Here is a 16,733-nt window from a genome sequence, read left to right as displayed (position 1 = left end):
AGCCTGTACCCAGTTGGCCGATCGGTTGGCCGCATTTACAATTTGTCCGATTCCTTTTATGACTGAGGAGGCAACTTCTAGTACTCGTCGAGTATCATTTGCGACTAATCCTGACTCAGCGCGGTACCAATGATCCAAACGTGCTCTCAATCCGGAGGAAACAGTACTTCTAGGCCAAATGGCAGCATATCGTTAATTACAAACCCAGTGAGTCACATTGGTGCACCGTCTCATGCAGGCTTGTCTAATGAGAGAGATGTGCCTCGATCCTCAGGATCATTCGTACCAATACACAAATGGAACGTTTTCTTTAATGGTAGTGGCAGTGTCACTTCATTTATTGAAGATATAGAGCATTTGGCGGAGTCAAGAGGAGTGACTGAAGATCAGTTGATCCATTCAGCTTACGAAATCTTGAGAGGAGATGCACGAGATTGGTATACGCCCCGAAGGCGGTCGTTCCTTGACTGGCCCGATTTAAGACAAAAGCTCCGCGATGCATTTCTGCCTCTGAACTACGACGAAGATTTGTTGGACGATATTAAGAGACGTACTCAGGGTCAAGATGAACGATTGCTATTATACGTTACAAGGATGCAAAATCTTTTTATGAAATTGTCTTCTAGCAAACCGTCCGAGAGCGAGCAAGTTAACATTATTAGAAGAAATCTATTACCACACTTACAGGTAGCCTTGAGCTTTCAAGAAATCGCCACCATCGAGAGTCTTTTGGAAAGGGGAAGAGCTGCCGAGGAGATACACTGGCGCGCACAACAATACTGTCCCCCACCTGCGCATCCTCGTCTAGTGCAGGAACCTCATTTGGCGTATCGTCACCAAACTGCAAACCGTCCTGTTCAGGTCAGAGCGGTGGAGACGGCAGTCCAAAGTCCTAGAGCGCAGCCTCGCTGTGATTTCCCAAGGAGACCAATTGAGTGTTGGAATTGCGGCCAGACGGGTCACAGACGATCCAGTTGTCCTCAATCACGTCGCTTACTTTGTTTTCGATGCAAGCAGCCAGGTTATACTATTAGAAACTGTCCAGAGTGCTCAAAAAACGAGACTCAGGGGAATTAAGTGGTCGGTTAGTGTCCCCTGTGAATGTTTCGACGACCGATAATGTACACACTTCTGCTTTTCTTCAGAAGCGAGCATTGATTGATTACGTAATATCCCATTCAAATCAGGATCAGAGACCGCATATAGAGGTTACCGTTTTGGGACATCCCATTCTGGGTTTGTTAGACTCTGGGAGTAGTGCCACTTTAGTTGGGAAGTCAGGTTATATGACATTGATGCATTTAGGTTTGAAGTTGGATACCTCTCGGAAAACGTTGTGCTCTGTTGCGAACGGAAATACTTGTCGGAGTATTGGATCCGTAAAGACGCCAATGTCCCTGATGGGGAGGGTGTCTATTATAGATGTTTTAGTGGTACCGGAGCTATCAAATAACTTAATTTTGGGAACCGATTTTTGGATTTCAATGGATGTAGTACCGAATTTGAAAAGGAACGAGTGGCGTTTTGGAGAATACCCTATGGTGGAGGTTTGTGGTATTACGGACGAGAGCACTTTGACTGAGGACCAACGAGAAAGATTGAACTCTTTAGTGGGTGAAAAATTTGAAAGAATGAGCAAAGGTTTGGGGTATACTACAGTGGCGACTCATGAGATTGTCTTAGAGGAGAACGTTAAGCCCATTAAACAGCGATATTATCCCGTTTCACCCTTCAAGCAGAAGATCCTTGATGAAGAAGTTAAGAAAATGCTTGAAATGGACGTCATCGAGCCTTCTAAGAGCGCTTGGTCTTCACCAGTACTTCTTGTGCCCAAAGAGGACAACGCCTATCGATTTTGTGTAGACTACAGGGCACTTAATAAGGTTACTAAGAAAGACGCATACCCTTTACCATACGTTTCATCAATTTTGGACAGGCTGCGTGGAGCCAGATATTTAAGTTCCATGGACATTAAGTCGGCATTTTGGCAAGTGGGAGTGAAGAAGGAGTGTCGAGAGTATACCGCATTTACAGTACCACAACGGGGACTTTTTCAGTTCAAGCGAATGCCGTTCGGGCTTACTAACGCACCGGCAACTTGGCAGAGACTTATCGATGCCGTCCTCGGCTCAGATTTAGAGCAGTATGTTTTGGTGTATCTGGACGATATTATAATAATTTCTCCCGACTTTGAAACGCATTTAATCATTTTGGGTAAGGTATTTGATCGCCTAATGAAAGCAGGTTTAACATTAAGCCCTGGGAAGTGTAAGTTTTGTATGCCTTTCCTTAATTATTTAGGATTTGTAGTTGACTCTAAAGGTCTTCATGTAGATGTCAGAAAAGTTGAAGCCATAATGACGGTTCCTCCGCCCAAGAACATTACAGAGATTAGGAGATTTCTAGGTATGGCTGGTTGGTACCGAAGATTTGTGCCAGATTTTTCCACCCTGATCGCGCCGTTAACCAAATTGACCCACAAGAATGCCTCTTTCGTCTGGGATAGCAATTGCGAGGCTGCCTTTAATCATATTAAAAATGCACTTGCCTCAGCTCCTATATTAACGTGTCCAGATTTCTCGAAACCATTTGTCCTTCAGACCGACGCTTCTGCTTATGGACTTGGCGCTGTTCTGACCCAAGAATCGGGCGACGGAGAAAAGGTAATCTGCTTCTTGTCACGTTCGTTGACAAAACAGGAGCGTAATTATTCCACTACTGAGCGTGAGTGTTTAGGTGTCATTTGGGCTGTCGAAAAACTGCGCAATTATCTTGAAGGGAGCCATTTTACTATTGTCACGGACCATGCTTCACTCATTTGGCTTAATAACCTGAAAGACCCAACCGGAAGATTGGCCAGATGGGCTCTTCGTTTGCAACCCTATGATTTTGACATCGTACACCGAAAAGGGAAAGATAATGTCGTTCCGGATTTTCTTTCGAGAAGTGTCCCGATCAACGTGGAAGTTGTTAGTACGAGTCCTGAGCAAGTCCTTGATTTTGGCAGTAGTACTGATGCGTGGTATAGGAAGATGATAAGTAATATTGAGAGTCGACCGGAGCAATTTCCTCAATGGCGTGTGGAGAATAATATTGTATATAAATATGTAAAGTGTCCGATTCCAGAACTTACTGCGCAGTCTGACTATTGGAAGATTGTAGTACCCAAGGATCACCGAAATAAAATCCTTAGGAAGTATCATGACGAGCCCGTTTCCGGTCATGTTGAAACTTATAAGACTTATTGGAAAATTCATAATAAATATTTTTGGCCGAAGATGAGAGCAGATGTAAGCAAGTATGTTCGTAGTTGTCGCATTTGTGCCCAACACAAGCCGGAGCAAAAGGCCTCAGCAGGTCATATGGGTACACGACCTGAGATAAACCGCCCATGGCAAATGATAAGCCTTGACTTTATGGGACCATATCCTAGAAGCAAGAAGGGTTACTCCTACCTCCTTACAGTATGCGATTACTTCAGCAAGTTCGTTGCTCTGTGTCCATTACGGAGCGCTACTTCAAGCGCCCTGTGTCGTTTCGTGGAAGAGCAAATATTTCTGGTGTATGGAGTGCCTCAGTTCCTCATTTGCGACAATGGCAAACAAATGAGAAGCAAGGAATTTAAAGCCTTGTGTTCCAGATATCATGTGAAAATCTCGTATACCGCATATTACCACGCGCAGGCGGACCCTGTTGAGCGGTACAACAAGATTGTGAAAACCATGGTTTCCATCTATTTGGGAGAGAATCACAAAGAATGGGACAAAAATCTTGCTGCAATTGGATGCGCTATAAGAACTTCTCGAAGTGAAACCACAGGTTATACCCCATACTTTGTCAATTTTGGACGAGAGTATGTCGGAGATGGTACCGAGTATCGTTATATGTTTAACAATGGTAATGATGATCGAGTTGAAGTACAGACCGAGATGAAAGCACGCGTAATAGGTTATAGAAATCTTTTTGAGGATGTCAAAGCCCGTATAGCTAGAATGGCGGACCGATCCCGTAAAATATACAATTTGCGTAGGAGACCAGTTCACTATCAGGTCGGAGATCGGGTTTGGAGGAAAAATAAAATTCTCTCCGACGCGTCGAAAAACCTCAATGCTAAACTTTGTCCAAAATTTATAGGCCCCTTCACGGTTAAGCGTAGAATAGGAGGTTGGACGTATGAGTTGACGAATAGTCAGGGTAGGTCGTCGGGTGTTTGGCATGTTAAAGATTTAAAACCTACTTATTTTGCTTCTGATGACGATTGATTTAGTCTTGGTGAACAACTGGTTTGGATTTACAATCTATTCTTCAGACAGTTGTTTTCGTGGGTTAGAGGTGGGTTACTTACTTATTAATAAGCACTGAAGTTTATGAATTTTCTGTCTCTAAACTTTTCAGTTGCTGTTTGAAGGCCGTACATCGATGCCTCACCAGTCTGTTATTCTTTTGACAGATTTGGTAAGCTTTTTTTATATACTAAATCATATTGAGAGTGTTGGAGAGTTATCACCAACAAGGTAGGGCTCCTGCGAGCTCTCACCTTTTCTTTCCCGATTAGTGTCTTTGGTCTTATTATGCCAGGTTGATCTTGCGCGGCCGCGTGCGTCGGTTTCGCTTGGTGGTGGAGGTGTAATCCTGTGGGCTGTTGTGAGGGCTAATACACGAGACTTGTTTACCGCTGTAGTAACCTGTGCAATTTTAGCCTACTAGGTCGACTTAACATCGCGGTATATAGATTACCGACGGCCTAGTGTTACCACTCTAGTCTGGAGGTTTCCCTTCTGCTTCCGGTGGATTCGTCGTTGCGCTGTTGTTGGGGATCACTTGGGTATAGCTAACCTCTTTTAAAATTTTTTTTTTTCGGCTTCTTATACGGCTCTCTGGCCCAATGGGTGTCGTGCGGTTTCACTGCTGCGTCTCGCAGGTATGTGTTGGTGTGTGCGATGGATGTCTTTGGCGTGGAGCTTAGTATTGGGGGGCTCGAGATTGGCCCGGTCTCGGCTACTGGTATTCAAGTGGCCCGCCTTAGATGTGGTAGTGTCTGATGTGCGACAGTAGTGGGTTAGGGATTAACCTGTCAAAATTATTCAATTGGTATTAGTGGATGCGCAGGCTCCACTAGGTAGTGTCGAGCGCAACAAGAGTGCGCGCGATACTGCTGTTTCACTAGTTGTAAGTTCTTGTTTTTTTTTCCTTCGTGCTTTACCGAGTTTTCGGGTGATATTGCTGCTCTTTTACTAATATTTAAGTTTTTTTTTCTGGCGTTTCGGCAAGTGGTACGCTATTTTGCTGTTCTGGTGGAAGTCCATGTGTCGATCGGTGTTCACCTCTGACGGAGGAAGGGGGGAGTGTGACGGTTTCATATTTCAATGGTAAAATTTAGCATTTTTAAAGTGAAAGTGCTGGCACATTTGCGAAGTAACGGGTTTATTTTATTAGTACCTTGTAGAATTAATTGTACTGTCCATTTCCTTCACCTTTTTGCTGTTTGGCGAGTGCTTCTTAACAATTAAAATTCTTGTTTATTAGGTTCATATCGATTTTGCAATTTGAACACACGTTCTTTTGTAGACTCGGTTCCTTTAGTTTCGGACTTGTACTCCCCGGCCGATTGTGTTGCCGAACCATAAATATTTTATGCTGCAACGGCTGTGTGCGTGGCCCCTTGTTCGCTTGGTTTTCTCTTAAGTGACACCGGTTTACTGAGAGATACTAATGCAAATAAACAGAGTATTAGTTGCGCATTAGAAGGAGTCATAACCATTACCATCTGTCACTCTATGAGACTAGGGACCGCATTTGCTTTTCATTGCTTCGGTATTCCTTGGCGAGCCTAGTAAACATTGTTTTGTTTCTTAACCTATTCTTCCTCGATTTTCTGTGACTGGCCGTCCGGTCGCCACCATAGATAGCGTTCGGGTAATTCGATCTCGTTGACGCAACCTCGATTCTTTGGCACGGGCCATACGGCCATCACCACAGATATAGTTCGGTTGTTCTTTCTACTGGCGGCGTACCGTCGACTAGGTTGGCAAGAGTGGCGTTTTCCCTCTAATTTTTTGTGCCCGTTTAGCCTTTTAATAAAACTGGTTGTCTGAATCGTCCGGCATTTTGTACGCTGGCTTTTGAAGCTTGGGGTTGTGGCAGATTTTCTTTTGTGTGACCGATTTCTTTTTGAGCCGGTAGTGCTACCCCAATAAGAGGGGGATATGTGAATTGGTCACTAATTTATGATTTCCCATACTTTTGGATCTATTTGGAGTTTGGAATGGGAATCTTCCTCAGCGAGGGATTTTGAAAAGAATTGTCATTGCCCCACATTTCCAGAAAACCCTCGAATCGAGGTAAGTTACCTTTTGGAACCATTTCGCCACCTAATCAGTGTTCCTCAATTTATGCCGATTTTATTTTAGGGTTTTTTTTTTCTAATTAGTATTGTACGTATTGTTGCTCCGTTTCCCGCAAACCTTCCACGTGGTTTCTTCTTTCAATGGAATACCAGACCAGGCTTGGTGTCTTGCAGTGTATGCTGTCTCTTGGGTACATGTTTAGTTGTGGAGTTTCCCCTATCGAGCAGCCGGCTTTCCGGACGGACTTTGCTGGGTTAACTGGGACTGCCCATCTGCGGCTGTCTCATTGAGCCCCATTCCATCTTGGCTTGGTTCCCGGGATAGTGACAGACAGCTGTGTAACGTTCGGGACATCTTGAGGTTTGGGTAGCTTAAGTGGCCTGTTCTCTTCAAGAACGGTTTGCGGAACTTATAGCCTTAAATTATAGTGTTTTACATTCTTTTGCACCGCCAAAACTTGAAGGTGAGATTTGTCACTCACACCTACCACCAGGTTGAAGGAAATAAATTATTGTTCGTGATTCACTTGTTTATTTCCTTTACGGGTTGGAACCTCGGGTTGATAAGTCTACCTTTTTCGAATCACGTGGCGCCTACCTACCACCTTCCGGGACTGACCGAGGTGCCCTTCACCGCCTTCCAACCTGGCTTTGGTTTAGTATATATATTTTTTTTCTTTCCTATTTTATTAATTTTTCTCGGTTGTTAATGAGCTAGCCTAGGCATTGTCTTACCTCACTATTAAATTACGAATTTAATTAATTAATGCGTTTCTTTTTCACGACCCTGAGATGGAGAGGTAAGAAACTGGCGCCCAACTGAATATTTTTTTCTGAGTGTTCAAAATATTTGATTCTCTTCAAGTTTCGGTGGTTCTTTTATAACAAGTTTGTATATATTGCCGTTTTACTATGCAATGCATTTCATTTTTGCGGTTTAATTAATTAGTGTTCTACATATACAGTTGCGATATATTGTTATTTATTAATTTTTGATTGTGTGATATTTGAACGATATCCATACCAGGTGGATACATTTTTTGGTATATATCCCTTTACTTGTGGAGTATAACTGTTGCTATTTTTTTCAAATCGGAGCACTGCGGAATTTTTTTTTGTATATTCAATATCGGTAAAGTTGTATTTATGTTTGCATTGGAAAACTATTATTGTTAAGAATTTTTTTTTGGAGGTGTCAAATTTCACAAAATTCTAGTACTTGGCTGGTGGTAATAACGGTGACTTCAAAATTGAGGGAGCAGTGTGATTGCAATCCTCCGACCTCTTCTGTGATTTGGAAATTTATTTAAAAGCTTTTGGAAGTAATTACCGATAGTTCTGTATACTTTGCCACGTTTTCAGTTTATTTTTCACGGATCTTATTTGATTATTACTATTATTATTATTTTCAATTTGCGGCTTCTTTGATCAGCCACAGGTGGCCTAGTGCATCGCGAGTTGTGTGCGGGTGGTATTGTGTTGGTCCATTATTTGGTTGCTTCTATTGCGCTATCGTTCTCCCGTTTTTCTTTTTCTATTTTCCTTATACCAGGAAGGGGTGGGGAATTTAATTATTTAAATTTTAAATGGAGATTAATCGGCTTAGGAGTGATGAATTGACTTGGGAGTTAGCTGCTAGAGGTTGTGATGTGGGGTCTACAGTGGATGAAAAGAGAGCTCAGTTGCGGGAAGCATTTCAGCGGAACATTCGGGAGGATATTAACATCCATTTTGAGCCATCTTCTGAATTGGGCATATGTGCATCTAAGTTGGATGAATTGGTGGGCCTTATTCAAGAGTTTGATGCGGAGAATAGAGAGAATGAATTCAAGAAAATTTACAGCAGGCTAATGCATGTCAAAAGCAGATTGCACAGAGTGGTAGCTGAGGGTCAGGACTTGAAATCAAAGAAACAAAACCTGATGTTTTTATTGAGTGGGTGTTTTGACGCCTTGCAGGACGCGAATCACATCGCCAGCCTTTGCCAGACTAGTGTTGGAGCAATGTGCACACAAAATGAATTTATTCATCCGGAGAGAATGGATGCTCCTGTGGGTAATTTGATAGATCTGGGAGGTGCAGCACCTGATCATAATCCTACTTTGGAGAGGCCGGTAGACTCTGGATTATCACGATCGCTCAATAATGATGTAGATTCCAACCTTACAGGGAACTCGTTTGGAGATGCAAGGAGGCGAATAACGGAATTTGAATTGCAGAATTTAGCTCAAACAATCAACCGTCGAGCCTGTACCCAGTTGGCCGATCGGTTGGCCGCATTTACAATTTGTCCGATTCCTTTTATGACTGAGGAGGCAACTTCTAGTACTCGTCGAGTATCATTTGCGACTAATCCTGACTCAGCGCGGTACCAATGATCCAAACGTGCTCTCAATCCGGAGGAAACAGTACTTCTAGGCCAAATGGCAGCATATCGTTAATTACAAACCCAGTGAGTCACATTGGTGCACCGTCTCATGCAGGCTTGTCTAATGAGAGAGATGTGCCTCGATCCTCAGGATCATTCGTACCAATACACAAATGGAACGTTTTCTTTAATGGTAGTGGCAGTGTCACTTCATTTATTGAAGATATAGAGCATTTGGCGGAGTCAAGAGGAGTGACTGAAGATCAGTTGATCCATTCAGCTTACGAAATCTTGAGAGGAGATGCACGAGATTGGTATACGCCCCGAAGGCGGTCGTTCCTTGACTGGCCCGATTTAAGACAAAAGCTCCGCGATGCATTTCTGCCTCTGAACTACGACGAAGATTTGTTGGACGATATTAAGAGACGTACTCAGGGTCAAGATGAACGATTGCTATTATACGTTACAAGGATGCAAAATCTTTTTATGAAATTGTCTTCTAGCAAACCGTCCGAGAGCGAGCAAGTTAACATTATTAGAAGAAATCTATTACCACACTTACAGGTAGCCTTGAGCTTTCAAGAAATCGCCACCATCGAGAGTCTTTTGGAAAGGGGAAGAGCTGCCGAGGAGATACACTGGCGCGCACAACAATACTGTCCCCCACCTGCGCATCCTCGTCTAGTGCAGGAACCTCATTTGGCGTATCGTCACCAAACTGCAAACCGTCCTGTTCAGGTCAGAGCGGTGGAGACGGCAGTCCAAAGTCCTAGAGCGCAGCCTCGCTGTGATTTCCCAAGGAGACCAATTGAGTGTTGGAATTGCGGCCAGACGGGTCACAGACGATCCAGTTGTCCTCAATCACGTCGCTTACTTTGTTTTCGATGCAAGCAGCCAGGTTATACTATTAGAAACTGTCCAGAGTGCTCAAAAAACGAGACTCAGGGGAATTAAGTGGTCGGTTAGTGTCCCCTGTGAATGTTTCGACGACCGATAATGTACACACTTCTGCTTTTCTTCAGAAGCGAGCATTGATTGATTACGTAATATCCCATTCAAATCAGGATCAGAGACCGCATATAGAGGTTACCGTTTTGGGACATCCCATTCTGGGTTTGTTAGACTCTGGGAGTAGTGCCACTTTAGTTGGGAAGTCAGGTTATATGACATTGATGCATTTAGGTTTGAAGTTGGATACCTCTCGGAAAACGTTGTGCTCTGTTGCGAACGGAAATACTTGTCGGAGTATTGGATCCGTAAAGACGCCAATGTCCCTGATGGGGAGGGTGTCTATTATAGATGTTTTAGTGGTACCGGAGCTATCAAATAACTTAATTTTGGGAACCGATTTTTGGATTTCAATGGATGTAGTACCGAATTTGAAAAGGAACGAGTGGCGTTTTGGAGAATACCCTATGGTGGAGGTTTGTGGTATTACGGACGAGAGCACTTTGACTGAGGACCAACGAGAAAGATTGAACTCTTTAGTGGGTGAAAAATTTGAAAGAATGAGCAAAGGTTTGGGGTATACTACAGTGGCGACTCATGAGATTGTCTTAGAGGAGAACGTTAAGCCCATTAAACAGCGATATTATCCCGTTTCACCCTTCAAGCAGAAGATCCTTGATGAAGAAGTTAAGAAAATGCTTGAAATGGACGTCATCGAGCCTTCTAAGAGCGCTTGGTCTTCACCAGTACTTCTTGTGCCCAAAGAGGACAACGCCTATCGATTTTGTGTAGACTACAGGGCACTTAATAAGGTTACTAAGAAAGACGCATACCCTTTACCATACGTTTCATCAATTTTGGACAGGCTGCGTGGAGCCAGATATTTAAGTTCCATGGACATTAAGTCGGCATTTTGGCAAGTGGGAGTGAAGAAGGAGTGTCGAGAGTATACCGCATTTACAGTACCACAACGGGGACTTTTTCAGTTCAAGCGAATGCCGTTCGGGCTTACTAACGCACCGGCAACTTGGCAGAGACTTATCGATGCCGTCCTCGGCTCAGATTTAGAGCAGTATGTTTTGGTGTATCTGGACGATATTATAATAATTTCTCCCGACTTTGAAACGCATTTAATCATTTTGGGTAAGGTATTTGATCGCCTAATGAAAGCAGGTTTAACATTAAGCCCTGGGAAGTGTAAGTTTTGTATGCCTTTCCTTAATTATTTAGGATTTGTAGTTGACTCTAAAGGTCTTCATGTAGATGTCAGAAAAGTTGAAGCCATAATGACGGTTCCTCCGCCCAAGAACATTACAGAGATTAGGAGATTTCTAGGTATGGCTGGTTGGTACCGAAGATTTGTGCCAGATTTTTCCACCCTGATCGCGCCGTTAACCAAATTGACCCACAAGAATGCCTCTTTCGTCTGGGATAGCAATTGCGAGGCTGCCTTTAATCATATTAAAAATGCACTTGCCTCAGCTCCTATATTAACGTGTCCAGATTTCTCGAAACCATTTGTCCTTCAGACCGACGCTTCTGCTTATGGACTTGGCGCTGTTCTGACCCAAGAATCGGGCGACGGAGAAAAGGTAATCTGCTTCTTGTCACGTTCGTTGACAAAACAGGAGCGTAATTATTCCACTACTGAGCGTGAGTGTTTAGGTGTCATTTGGGCTGTCGAAAAACTGCGCAATTATCTTGAAGGGAGCCATTTTACTATTGTCACGGACCATGCTTCACTCATTTGGCTTAATAACCTGAAAGACCCAACCGGAAGATTGGCCAGATGGGCTCTTCGTTTGCAACCCTATGATTTTGACATCGTACACCGAAAAGGGAAAGATAATGTCGTTCCGGATTTTCTTTCGAGAAGTGTCCCGATCAACGTGGAAGTTGTTAGTACGAGTCCTGAGCAAGTCCTTGATTTTGGCAGTAGTACTGATGCGTGGTATAGGAAGATGATAAGTAATATTGAGAGTCGACCGGAGCAATTTCCTCAATGGCGTGTGGAGAATAATATTGTATATAAATATGTAAAGTGTCCGATTCCAGAACTTACTGCGCAGTCTGACTATTGGAAGATTGTAGTACCCAAGGATCACCGAAATAAAATCCTTAGGAAGTATCATGACGAGCCCGTTTCCGGTCATGTTGAAACTTATAAGACTTATTGGAAAATTCATAATAAATATTTTTGGCCGAAGATGAGAGCAGATGTAAGCAAGTATGTTCGTAGTTGTCGCATTTGTGCCCAACACAAGCCGGAGCAAAAGGCCTCAGCAGGTCATATGGGTACACGACCTGAGATAAACCGCCCATGGCAAATGATAAGCCTTGACTTTATGGGACCATATCCTAGAAGCAAGAAGGGTTACTCCTACCTCCTTACAGTATGCGATTACTTCAGCAAGTTCGTTGCTCTGTGTCCATTACGGAGCGCTACTTCAAGCGCCCTGTGTCGTTTCGTGGAAGAGCAAATATTTCTGGTGTATGGAGTGCCTCAGTTCCTCATTTGCGACAATGGCAAACAAATGAGAAGCAAGGAATTTAAAGCCTTGTGTTCCAGATATCATGTGAAAATCTCGTATACCGCATATTACCACGCGCAGGCGGACCCTGTTGAGCGGTACAACAAGATTGTGAAAACCATGGTTTCCATCTATTTGGGAGAGAATCACAAAGAATGGGACAAAAATCTTGCTGCAATTGGATGCGCTATAAGAACTTCTCGAAGTGAAACCACAGGTTATACCCCATACTTTGTCAATTTTGGACGAGAGTATGTCGGAGATGGTACCGAGTATCGTTATATGTTTAACAATGGTAATGATGATCGAGTTGAAGTACAGACCGAGATGAAAGCACGCGTAATAGGTTATAGAAATCTTTTTGAGGATGTCAAAGCCCGTATAGCTAGAATGGCGGACCGATCCCGTAAAATATACAATTTGCGTAGGAGACCAGTTCACTATCAGGTCGGAGATCGGGTTTGGAGGAAAAATAAAATTCTCTCCGACGCGTCGAAAAACCTCAATGCTAAACTTTGTCCAAAATTTATAGGCCCCTTCACGGTTAAGCGTAGAATAGGAGGTTGGACGTATGAGTTGACGAATAGTCAGGGTAGGTCGTCGGGTGTTTGGCATGTTAAAGATTTAAAACCTACTTATTTTGCTTCTGATGACGATTGATTTAGTCTTGGTGAACAACTGGTTTGGATTTACAATCTATTCTTCAGACAGTTGTTTTCGTGGGTTAGAGGTGGGTTACTTACTTATTAATAAGCACTGAAGTTTATGAATTTTCTGTCTCTAAACTTTTCAGTTGCTGTTTGAAGGCCGTACATCGATGCCTCACCAGTCTGTTATTCTTTTGACAGATTTGGTAAGCTTTTTTTATATACTAAATCATATTGAGAGTGTTGGAGAGTTATCACCAACAAGGTAGGGCTCCTGCGAGCTCTCACCTTTTCTTTCCCGATTAGTGTCTTTGGTCTTATTATGCCAGGTTGATCTTGCGCGGCCGCGTGCGTCGGTTTCGCTTGGTGGTGGAGGTGTAATCCTGTGGGCTGTTGTGAGGGCTAATACACGAGACTTGTTTACCGCTGTAGTAACCTGTGCAATTTTAGCCTACTAGGTCGACTTAACATCGCGGTATATAGATTACCGACGGCCTAGTGTTACCACTCTAGTCTGGAGGTTTCCCTTCTGCTTCCGGTGGATTCGTCGTTGCGCTGTTGTTGGGGATCACTTGGGTATAGCTAACCTCTTTTAAAATTTTTTTTTTTCGGCTTCTTATACGGCTCTCTGGCCCAATGGGTGTCGTGCGGTTTCACTGCTGCGTCTCGCAGGTATGTGTTGGTGTGTGCGATGGATGTCTTTGGCGTGGAGCTTAGTATTGGGGGGCTCGAGATTGGCCCGGTCTCGGCTACTGGTATTCAAGTGGCCCGCCTTAGATGTGGTAGTGTCTGATGTGCGACAGTAGTGGGTTAGGGATTAACCTGTCAAAATTATTCAATTGGTATTAGTGGATGCGCAGGCTCCACTAGGTAGTGTCGAGCGCAACAAGAGTGCGCGCGATACTGCTGTTTCACTAGTTGTAAGTTCTTGTTTTTTTTTCCTTCGTGCTTTACCGAGTTTTCGGGTGATATTGCTGCTCTTTTACTAATATTTAAGTTTTTTTTTCTGGCGTTTCGGCAAGTGGTACGCTATTTTGCTGTTCTGGTGGAAGTCCATGTGTCGATCGGTGTTCACCTCTGACGGAGGAAGGGGGGAGTGTGACGGTTTCATATTTCAATGGTAAAATTTAGCATTTTTAAAGTGAAAGTGCTGGCACATTTGCGAAGTAACGGGTTTATTTTATTAGTACCTTGTAGAATTAATTGTACTGTCCATTTCCTTCACCTTTTTGCTGTTTGGCGAGTGCTTCTTAACAATTAAAATTCTTGTTTATTAGGTTCATATCGATTTTGCAATTTGAACACACGTTCTTTTGTAGACTCGGTTCCTTTAGTTTCGGACTTGTACTCCCCGGCCGATTGTGTTGCCGAACCATAAATATTTTATGCTGCAACGGCTGTGTGCGTGGCCCCTTGTTCGCTTGGTTTTCTCTTAAGTGACACCGGTTTACTGAGAGATACTAATGCAAAAAACAGAGTATTAGTTGCGCATTAGAAGGAGTCATAACCATTACCATCTGTCACTCTATGAGACTAGGGACCGCATTTGCTTTTCATTGCTTCGGTATTCCTTGGCGAGCCTAGTAAACATTGTTTTGTTTCTTAACCTATTCTTCCTCGATTTTCTGTGACTGGCCGTCCGGTCGCCACCATAGATAGCGTTCGGGTAATTCGATCTCGTTGACGCAACCTCGATTCTTTGGCACGGGCCATACGGCCATCACCACAGATATAGTTCGGTTGTTCTTTCTACTGGCGGCGTACCGTCGACTAGGTTGGCAAGAGTGGCGTTTTCCCTCTAATTTTTTGTGCCCGTTTAGCCTTTTAATAAAACTGGTTGTCTGAATCGTCCGGCATTTTGTACGCTGGCTTTTGAAGCTTGGGGTTGTGGCAGATTTTCTTTTGTGTGACCGATTTCTTTTTGAGCCGGTAGTGCTACCCCAATAAGAGGGGGATATGTGAATTGGTCACTAATTTATGATTTCCCATACTTTTGGATCTATTTGGAGTTTGGAATGGGAATCTTCCTCAGCGAGGGATTTTGAAAAGAATTGTCATTGCCCCACATTTCCAGAAAACCCTCGAATCGAGGTAAGTTACCTTTTGGAACCATTTCGCCACCTAATCAGTGTTCCTCAATTTATGCCGATTTTATTTTAGGGTTTTTTTTTCTAATTAGTATTGTACGTATTGTTGCTCCGTTTCCCGCAAACCTTCCACGTGGTTTCTTCTTTCAATGGAATACCAGACCAGGCTTGGTGTCTTGCAGTGTATGCTGTCTCTTGGGTACATGTTTAGTTGTGGAGTTTCCCCTATCGAGCAGCCGGCTTTCCGGACGGACTTTGCTGGGTTAACTGGGACTGCCCACCTGCGGCTGTCTCATTGAGCCCCATTCCATCTTGGCTTGGTTCCCGGGATAGTGACAGACAGCTGTGTAACGTTCGGGACATCTTGAGGTTTGGGTAGCTTAAGTGGCCTGTTCTCTTCAAGAACGGTTTGCGGAACTTATAGCCTTAAATTATAGTGTTTTACATTCTTTTGCACCGCCAAAACTTGAAGGTGAGATTTGTCACTCACACCTACCACCAGGTTGAAGGAAATAAATTATTGTTCGTGATTCACTTGTTTATTTCCTTTACGGGTTGGAACCTCGGGTTGATAAGTCTACCTTTTTCGAATCACGTGGCGCCTACTTACCACCTTCCGGGACTGACCGAGGTGCCCTTCACCGCCTTCCAACCTGGCTTTGGTTTAGTATATATATTTTTTTTCTTTCCTACTTTATTAATTTTTCTCGGTTGTTAATGAGCTAGCCTAGGCATTGTCTTACCTACCTATTAAATTACGAATTTAATTAATTAATGCGTTTCTTTTTCACGACCCTGAGATGGAGAGGTAAGACCATATAAATCCGAGAAAGTTGAAATTTATACGAAAGATACACACCAATAAGGTCTATCCGTAGATACTATAACGTCCCCCCCAACCCCCCCTTTTTGGTTAATATTTGCATTTTATTATTTTCGTATTTATCATGTTTTTCTTCAAAAATTTAAAATTTTTAATTTTTTAAACTATCTACGTTTCTCCCAGAAGGTTGAAATTTTTATCAAAGTTAGAGGTCAATGAGGTCTATTCGTAAATACCATGACATATGTCTCCAGCCCTCCCCATCATTAATTAATATTCTCAAATTATAATTTTCATGGATACCATGATATTCCTCAAAAATTCCTATGTTTATTTTTTTTAAATACCTGCGTTACTTCGAAGAGATTGATTTTTTTTAAAAGATGGAAGTCAATGAGGTCTATAAATAAAAATTACAAAGTCCTCCTCAGGTCTCACCATTTAATTATAAATAATCATTAATACTAATTTTTAAAAAATTGCAGTCTCCGACATAAACCGTTCCCGACCAAAAACCATACAACTTGTGTAAGATCTTTTAGTATCATTAAATAGAGAAAAGACCAAAGTTTATAATGTATAGGTTTTTAAACTAATAGAGTAATAAATAACGGAAATATAAAACATTTTATGAAAAAAATCGTTTTTTTTGTTAATATTATGTCCCCCGGAAGGACTAAGAAACTTATAATTAAACAACTGACTATTTTTTTTGAATACGCCCCGGACCCCCTATCTTCGTGCCAATTTTGAGCCGGATCGGTTAATATCGACCTCGATCCAAATTTTCATGAGTGTGGTCGTGATTTTGTCCAAAAATTTATATTTTTAGTTTTTTAAAATACCTACGTCGCTCCGAGAAGATTGAAATTTTATCGAAAGATGGAGGTCGATGAGATCTATCCGCAGATACCATAAAGTCCCCCCCAGCCCCCTCCATTTAATTGTAATTAAGCATTTTTTAAAAATTTGCAGCCTCCCAC

This window comes from Cylas formicarius, unplaced genomic scaffold (genome assembly GCF_029955315.1).
Source record: "Cylas formicarius isolate icCylForm1 unplaced genomic scaffold, icCylForm1.1 PGA_scaffold_10__41_contigs__length_53128322, whole genome shotgun sequence".
Classification (NCBI taxonomy): Eukaryota; Metazoa; Arthropoda; class Insecta; order Coleoptera; family Brentidae; genus Cylas; species Cylas formicarius.
This window is presented reverse-complemented; position numbering follows the sequence as displayed.